This window comes from Danio rerio, chromosome 9, assembly GCF_052040795.2.
Source record: "Danio rerio strain M-AB ecotype USA chromosome 9, GRCz13ab, whole genome shotgun sequence".
NCBI lineage: Eukaryota > Metazoa > Chordata > Actinopteri > Cypriniformes > Danionidae > Danio > Danio rerio.
Genome location: NC_141029.1, coordinates 12263016 through 12271135, shown reverse-complemented (window position 1 = coordinate 12271135; position 8120 = coordinate 12263016). Strand labels below are relative to the sequence as shown.

The 8120-nt window shown below is 36.5% G+C and overlaps 1 long non-coding RNA gene across 1 annotated transcript; it reads left to right on the top strand.

The window, feature by feature from the left end:
* The first annotated feature begins 340 nt into the window (after positions 1 to 340).
* Positions 341 to 4164, top strand: LOC147842279 (uncharacterized). The gene is made up of 2 exons (XR_015499222.1): positions 341 to 1592; positions 1672 to 4164. It is a non-coding gene; the product is annotated as an uncharacterized LOC147842279 (long non-coding RNA).
* Positions 4165 to 8120: the final 3956 nt, after the last annotated feature.

Here is an 8120-nt window from a genome sequence, read left to right as displayed (position 1 = left end):
GCAAATGCACTATGTGTACATGCTTGTTGTTAAAGTATGTACATGCTTGTTGTTAAAGTAACTGGTGAATCAAACAAGCATGGATGGTCCAAGCAGCAGCTCCAGCTCTAACGATGAAGAAATAATTGTTCACCAGTACCATGTTCATGTCGCTCCACGTTCATGTCGCCTCCGGGCATCTTCTTCAATGTACGCTTGAGCGCCTCCAAGTGCTGTTTACTGTAACTTCAGCAGCTCCGTGCATATGAGCAAAAGTGCCAATCTGATTGGTGGAGAAGTTTTTGACGCGGCGCATCAAAGCAAAAAAAAAAAAACGAGCATAAAGCGTTTTTTTTTTTTTAAATGACGCTTTTTGCGCGTTGGTGTGCAAGATTACATTGAGGCCCTTTTTTTTAGTCATGAGCCGTAAAACGTAAGCAAAAAACGTCTCGGTGTGCACAGGCCTTTATTCGCACATCTTTCATGCAATAATCCAGTTTTGCACATTACGTTAATTTGCACTTTTGATGGAAACAGCTAGTTATTCATTGTTTGTTTATTATCAGCTGAGATATATTTTTGTTTTTGATATTGAACTCAAAAGGTTTATATTGTATCTAAGGTTTTAATATTGCGTTTGCTACAGTGGGATGTTGTGTAAACATTCGTAAATTCTACAAAAACAATCCAAAATTTTGTTGGGAATTAAAGCTTATCAGTAGGCCCACACGGAATCTGCGCGTGCGGAAATCTGCTGATTTTTAGCCCATCTTAATTCTGTTTATTTACTTGTGTAAATGTGTGTAAATTTATATTAATTGATTTTTTTTATTGATTTCAGTATAATTATTTACTAATATGAAAGTATTCATATTTACAATACAGTTTGTAAAGTAATTTTTTTTCTGTCTTTTAGATATATTATATAGAAGACTTGCTTTGTTTACCAAATAAAGTGTATCTAATTGGATTTGCGTTGTAAACATTAAATACAAGTTAAAAAGGTATTACCTTTTAGTTCATATGTTAAGGTTTAAGTTATGATACTCCTAAAATCCTTTCACATAAATCTGCAGATTTTTAACAAAATTATGCGCAGAAATAAGAAAAAAATTCCCACAGATTCCATCTGGCCCTACTTGTCAGTTAAGAAAATGTACGCATTGTGGAAATGTATTCACTGACTGCGAATTGGGTGAAAAAGACATGAAATGTGTGAATGTTATGGCTACAAAAGACAGATGCTCTGCTAATTGTGTTTAAAGTTTTGAAAATGTGACAACTAGGGATGTAACGGTATTGTAAATACCGTCATACCGCAATATTAATTTTTTCCGATATTACCGTAGTCGCATGACTCGGTAAAACTATAGGTCTTCTGAGAAAATTTGCTCAGGCGAATGAAGCGAACCGGAGGTAGTGAAAACTACAATTCCCATCAGCCCATGCTTGACCATCATCCCTTGCGGTCTGTTGTCGCTACAGATCCAGTAATGCGGAAATGGAGTGTGCTGCTAGAAGCGGGGATGAAAAAGAGCTGGAAAACTCTAAAGCGGGTGTTGTCGCTACGCGCGTACTAAATAGCGGTGTTGTTGCGCGAGTTCTTATCAGCTGTGTTGTCGCGCGCGTACTGAATAGCGGTGTTGTCGCGCGAGTTCTTATCAGCTGTGTTGTCGCGTGCGTACTGAATAGCGGTGTTGTCAGCACACTGTTCAGATTGATGCAGACATGAGACTCATGGTTTGTCCTCTCAAGTGGGGGAAAGACAATGCACAACGTTACCCACTGCTGTCAACCTGGGCCAAGTCATATCTCTCTTGTCCTAGAAACCTCAGTCCCAAATGAGAGGGTTTTTTTCTGTTGCAGGGGACATTGTAAATACCCAGAGATACCAGCTTTTACCAGATTATATTTATATGATAATTTCCCTTTAAACCCATCTCTATCTAAGTGAGTGAGTGATTAAATGTTGAATGTGATGAGTTTTCAACAATACTAAATTGAAACTTTATTTTTTTACATGGTTTAATATTTTTTTGTTATTAAAATTGAAGTTCCTGTTTCAAAGCTTACAGATAGATGGCTAATTTGTATGTCATTGACACTTTTGGCACTTTTTTGGAGTATTTTCATAAGTTTTGTTTTTTTCTGTAAATGATTCAATAAATACCGTACCATGACATTCATACCGAGGTATTACCGTACCGTGAAATTCTGATACCGTTACATCCCTAGTGACAACTGGTTGGACAAACACTTGTTAGTGGCTGAAAAAAAAACTTTAAACAGAAGACCTTTTGGAAAAACCTTTTGTAATATGTAGTTTTTTGTTACACAGATTTTTCACAGTCATAGTCTTAAAGTGACTTTTACTTGGTTATTTTTTATTTATTTATTTTGATTGATTGATTGATTGATTGATTGATTGATTGATTGATTGATTGATTGATTGATTGATTGATTGATTGATTGATTGATTGATTGATTGATTGATTGATTGATTTTGGTGGGCTTTACCTACTGCAAGTCTGATTGGTAGCATCCTTTAGCCTGATGGCTAAAACAGTTTTTCTTCATATACTTTTGATTAACAGCTTCAGAGCTCGCATTAAGTTTGATTTGAAAGGTTTTTAGGTAATGTTAAAATGAAATTTCTCTATGGAGAATATAAATAGGGGATAACACGGTGACTCAGTGATTAGGACTGTTACCTCACAGCAAAAAGCTTGCTGGTTCGAGTCCCAGCTGGGCCAGTTGGCATTTCTGTGTGGAGTTTGCATGTCCTCCTAGTGTTCGCATGGGTTTCCTCTGAGTACTTCGGTTTCCCCCAAAGTCCAAAGACATGCGGTATAGGTGAATTGGATTAACTATATTGGCCATAGTGTATGAGTGTGTATGTGAATGTGAGAATGTTTGTGTGTTTCCGAGTACTAGATTGCGGCTGGAAGGGCATTCACTGTGTAAAACATATGCTGAATAAGTTGGTAGTTTATTCTGCTGTGGCGACCCCTGATTAACAAGGAACTAAGCTGAAGGAAAAGACAATACGTGCTTTGAAAAAGATCTAGCTAGCTGAATAACACTAACATTATTGTGCATCGTTGTTATTCAGCTGGCCAAATCTTTTTCAAAGGACTTATTATCCTATGTGTATTTGTTATTTTTGTTAACCGCTGGATTGCATTCACTTACATTAATCTATGTTTGAAATCTTAATTTGGATTAATTCAGCTTCTTGACCTGGGCAATAATTAATAAAAATGTGCAGCTTAGAGACAGCATTTTGAAGGCTCTTTGGAGATTATGTGTCGACAAAAAACTATACTTCTCAATCTTGATAATTAGCTAATTCTAATTGGGATCACATGGTTCATGTGGTTAAGGGATCAGGATTAGCCTATAAAGCTTTATTGTGGCAGATTTAAAGAGAGTGCTTGCAAAGGAACTCATTGATTCTTCTGAAAAGAGCTCTAATGATTTACTTCATTAATCATAAATATACTGGAAGGTCATGCTGGTCACTCATGAATTACAAATAGAAGATATGCTGTGCTAATAATCATTTTTATGTTTTTGCTCTGTGTTTTACAATAACTATATTTTGCCTGCTTACACTCCTGGATCAACAGCCAACTTTTCTTTTGGACATAAAATAAATTGTTCTTGAATATGTAACAAAAATTAGATGATGTCAATCAGAGCCAAGTTATGAAAGAGAATTGGGTGAGTTCATTTGAATCTCAAGTAGGCCTATAATATTATATATCCAGCAGTTTAGTGGCTAATTCATACGAGTTTAGTTGTACAAAAATTAACTATTTTAAAAAGGAGGCGTGACACCTCATGTCGCTCCTAAACCCAACCCAGGCTCATTCTGAAAACGTAGCCCTATATACATTTCTGGAGAGTGACAAATACGTCTCAGGGTGTACATTTTTTTGCCGTTTTCATTTTTGCATATCCACCGGAGGTCACTGTGTTTGCTTTTTAAGATCTCAAATATCTCTCATAAGTGCCATTTGTGCCTTCTCTTCACACGTAAATCCACCAGAGGTCGCTGTCAACTGACTGACTGACCGACTGACCAAACAACTGATTCCCCGTTTCCACCCAATTCCAAAGTGTTTTAAAAAGCACCAATTGACATGCCCACCCACTTTGCTAAACCCAACAGCATTTTGAAAATCAATCCAGAAAAAGAAAAGCCCCCTGATTTTTACCACATTTTCAGATTTTACCACATTCTCTCCCTGTTATTTACTTGTTTATTATATTGTTTGGTTTTTGTTTTATCTTATCTGCTTCCTGGAACTGTTCTTGTCTGGACTCCAACCCCTTGTTGTAGTCAACTTTTGTCTGTGTCTCGAATTCGCCGACATATGATGTGAGTTACTTGGAAAACTGGTAACAGCGGAAAAGCCATCCATGGAGGTATATAGCTATATAGTGCTACATTTTCAGAATCCGCCTATGTTGCCTAAACCCAACTGTCATTGTACAAAATTGTATCAATGAGATTGTACGAATTCATATGAATTAGCCACTAAATCAAAAAGTTAGGAATTGCCATGATATACAGCACCCCCCCCCCCTGCTGTATATCAACATACAGAAGTGTCATTTGTTTACTAATCAGTTTAAAAGCAAAAACTTTAAGTCAATGACCCCTCAGATCTTGTAGGTTGTTTATTACATTTTACTGAACAACAGCCCATTATGTCTACATGAAACAAACAGTAACAGAAAAAATAAAGCTTCACACCTTTCATGAAGCTCCCAAAACACATCTGCTGGTGTTTCCTACTTCATTCAGAGCTGTCAATCAGTACTGTCAATCATATAAAACCTGTTTCCTAACATCAAATGAGCTAAGAAAGACATTTGAACATACATCAGTGTGGCAAGAACCAAATTAAATGAAAGAAAACATATTTTGGTCAAAGATACAGTTTAAAGTTTGACTTTTAAAGAATCAGTTTTGTTTGCAGTATGACTCCTTTTATTATGTCAAAAAGGAGCACCCAAGCTGATTATGAAGTTAGTTTGACAACTACAAACAACCACTTGCTCCACACCAAAAAAAATTACCAATATAGATTATTCTTGTTTGCAAGCTGCCACTTCGGTTCTGTGTGTGAATGTGGCTCACTGTCACTGAACATTTCACGGACTGATGATGTAAAACTCTGGATGAGCTTTGACTGTCATGCAGTCTGGCATTAATGACAACTGAGATCCGACAGTGTGACATGGTTTATAGCTGGGAAGATGATAGTGCATTCTGACAAGTTTCACTTTTTTAGCGATAGTACATTCTGGCAAGCAGCAATCGTAAAGGACTATTAAAAGTCATACAGTGTACTTCCATCCCTATTGTTTACATGTAGGAGTTTATGACATATTATGCAACATTTTACAGTAAAAGGTAATTCCACATCCAATGAAACTGTTTGAAAAAGTTGTCTGCAAAAATATTTACTACTTTTTTTTCCAAAAAAATTCATATTGACATAAAATCTCTGTTGGATAAAAGGTGATATCGGATGCCCGTTTTAAACAAGTTGATAGGATTCTTTGGGGTTTTACAATTTTTCTCAGTTGGTTTGGCCCATTTTCCAAAACAGACTTCACTAAATTGTAAGCGCAAATCTCAAAGCTGTTTGCTGAAAACTTTATTGCATGTCTGCAAAATGTAATTACACCCCTAAAACATTTCATTCATGCTTCAAAACCTATTTATTTTGTCAGTAATTTGGCCAAGGCCACCAAAACAGAAATTGTATTTGTCATCGTGTGAGGCACACTGCTCAAAATGATTACTTGTTTTCTCACCATGACAGGCAACCATGGAGATTAAGGTTTAAAATATCTGATATTTGTTGAGAGAAGTCAAACAGAAAAATATATGAACATTTGTATTTATACAGTACATTTATTTTCACCTGTAAATTGCTTGTGTCATGTCTTGCTTGTCCAATAACTGTTCACATCCTTTTTGGTCAGGCATGATGCTGCAGTTTAAGATTGTGAAAGTTCTCCATTCTCAAAAAATTGTGATTGTATCTACATGTACAGTGTTCAACATTGGAAGCGGATCAAAATTTCCCTACTGTAAGACAAGAATGGGTGTTGCTGTATAGTTTTTGGACAACTTTGATGAAACTTTTTGATTATAGGTGGGTATACTGTAGATTATTATTATTTTTTTTAATCTAGATTAATCTCACTGTAATCTTGGAATTAAATTTGAATTCTACTTAAGGAATTCAGAATGTGTGTGCTTCCGAAATAATTACATCAAAATTCATCAAAAACTGCTTGAGAAACTGTTCTATGATAATTGGTGATAAAAATAAAGAATGTCTGTAATGAAGTTCCTGGCGGCCAAAGGGCCGTGAAAAAGGAGGCGGAGAACCAATGCAGTTTTAAAATATGTATTAATAACCGTGATGACAGCTCCTCACGGAGACTGCCTTCTAAACCAAAACAAACGGACGGCAGCTCCTTACGGAGACTGCCGTCAAACTGAAAGCAAACGTAAAATAATATGCTCGGGCCCGGTCCTCTCTCGGCTTCCTCTGCCATCATTCCTCCTTTTATCGTCCAGAGCTCCTTCCGTGGGATCCGAAGCAGGTGCGCACCGCAGGTGTATCCACTTACGCGGTGGCCTCACTCCGTTCCCACGGCTCTCGGCCACACCCCCTCGCCACAATGTCCAATAAGATGTACTTGTGTTTACTAACTGTTTATTCAGTTAAACATGAATTTTGAACTGTAGGCCTACATAAGCTCCAAACAGTGATTTTTGATTACCTTAATCTGATTATCATAACTAAACTAAACAGAAATGGAATTAAGACGTGGAGTATATATGCATATATTAGTGGCATTATTGAAGTAAACATAGCAATCAAACTATTACCATCATGTAGGACTTTTCGCCATATTTTGTGACAAGATCCACACATGCGGCTGTCAGTAAAGGACTTCACACACACACACACACACACACACACACAAACACACACACACACACACACACACACGCGCACACACATTGTAAAATGCAGAAGTTTTTTTCTTTTCATTTGGCGTGCGTTATTAAAATCCATAACACTCTCACCAGTCCTTACTCCTTATTTGCGTCTAGTACCCCAGTTTGTCACACAGGCATGAATGAAATGTTCATGAGAAAATGTGAAACGGCGAACTGCAGTTAAATTCACCCAAAATTACAGAAAACTCTTACGAGAAAGCATTTCACGTAAACACCTTAATCAAATTATTATCCATTAGGGTAAATAACTAGATTACAGATGCCCATGTAAGAGTAAAATACCTTTAGGTGATATTTCACCTAAAATATCAAGGTGAAAGTCATCATAGCTTGCATGGGATAGACCCAGCTCCCAACCCAACTTTGAGAATAGATTAACTATGATATTTTTTTTATCGCGCAATAGGAGTCACGTTAACGCCGATAACGGCCCACCACTAGTTTTGATCCACTTCAAATGTTGACTACAATACTGTATATGCTCCCAGACTTCAGTGCTTAAATGAATTGTATTGTCATTTACTAGCAGATGTTACAAACAATGTCCAAATAAGATATTTATGGTGTAAACCAAATAAACCATTTTCAGTGTGATGGCGCGATGACACAATTAAAAAGAATTAAGAAGTTGTGAAGAGTTTGACGATTTAAATGATAATGGACTCATCAGTTTTGATCAACAGGCCATATGCAATTAGTTTTTGTCCGAACTACAGACAAGTGTACTTACTGTTTGCACACTTGTGCCAAAGCATTCGCAATTTGATTAAATCAATAAGAAATGCCACTTTTAAGTGAACAATGATCTAATTTATCAGAGATCTAAACTTATTGTTTTAAAAAATAAAAATCTAAATTGAAAATTGAGCCAAAGCAATCGAGAAAATTTGTAATGGATAGTATAACTTTGCTTAAATGTCTCAATGGTGGTGTAAATAAAAACCACTTTTACCCTCAGTCCACAGAAAGCCATATTATTTTATATCTATTTAAATGCTTATGAGCTGCTGTTCCCAACCCACTCTAAGCCTGCATCAGGAATGACTGTGTTTTAGTCTATCGATCCATTCTTGAGAAGCAGATA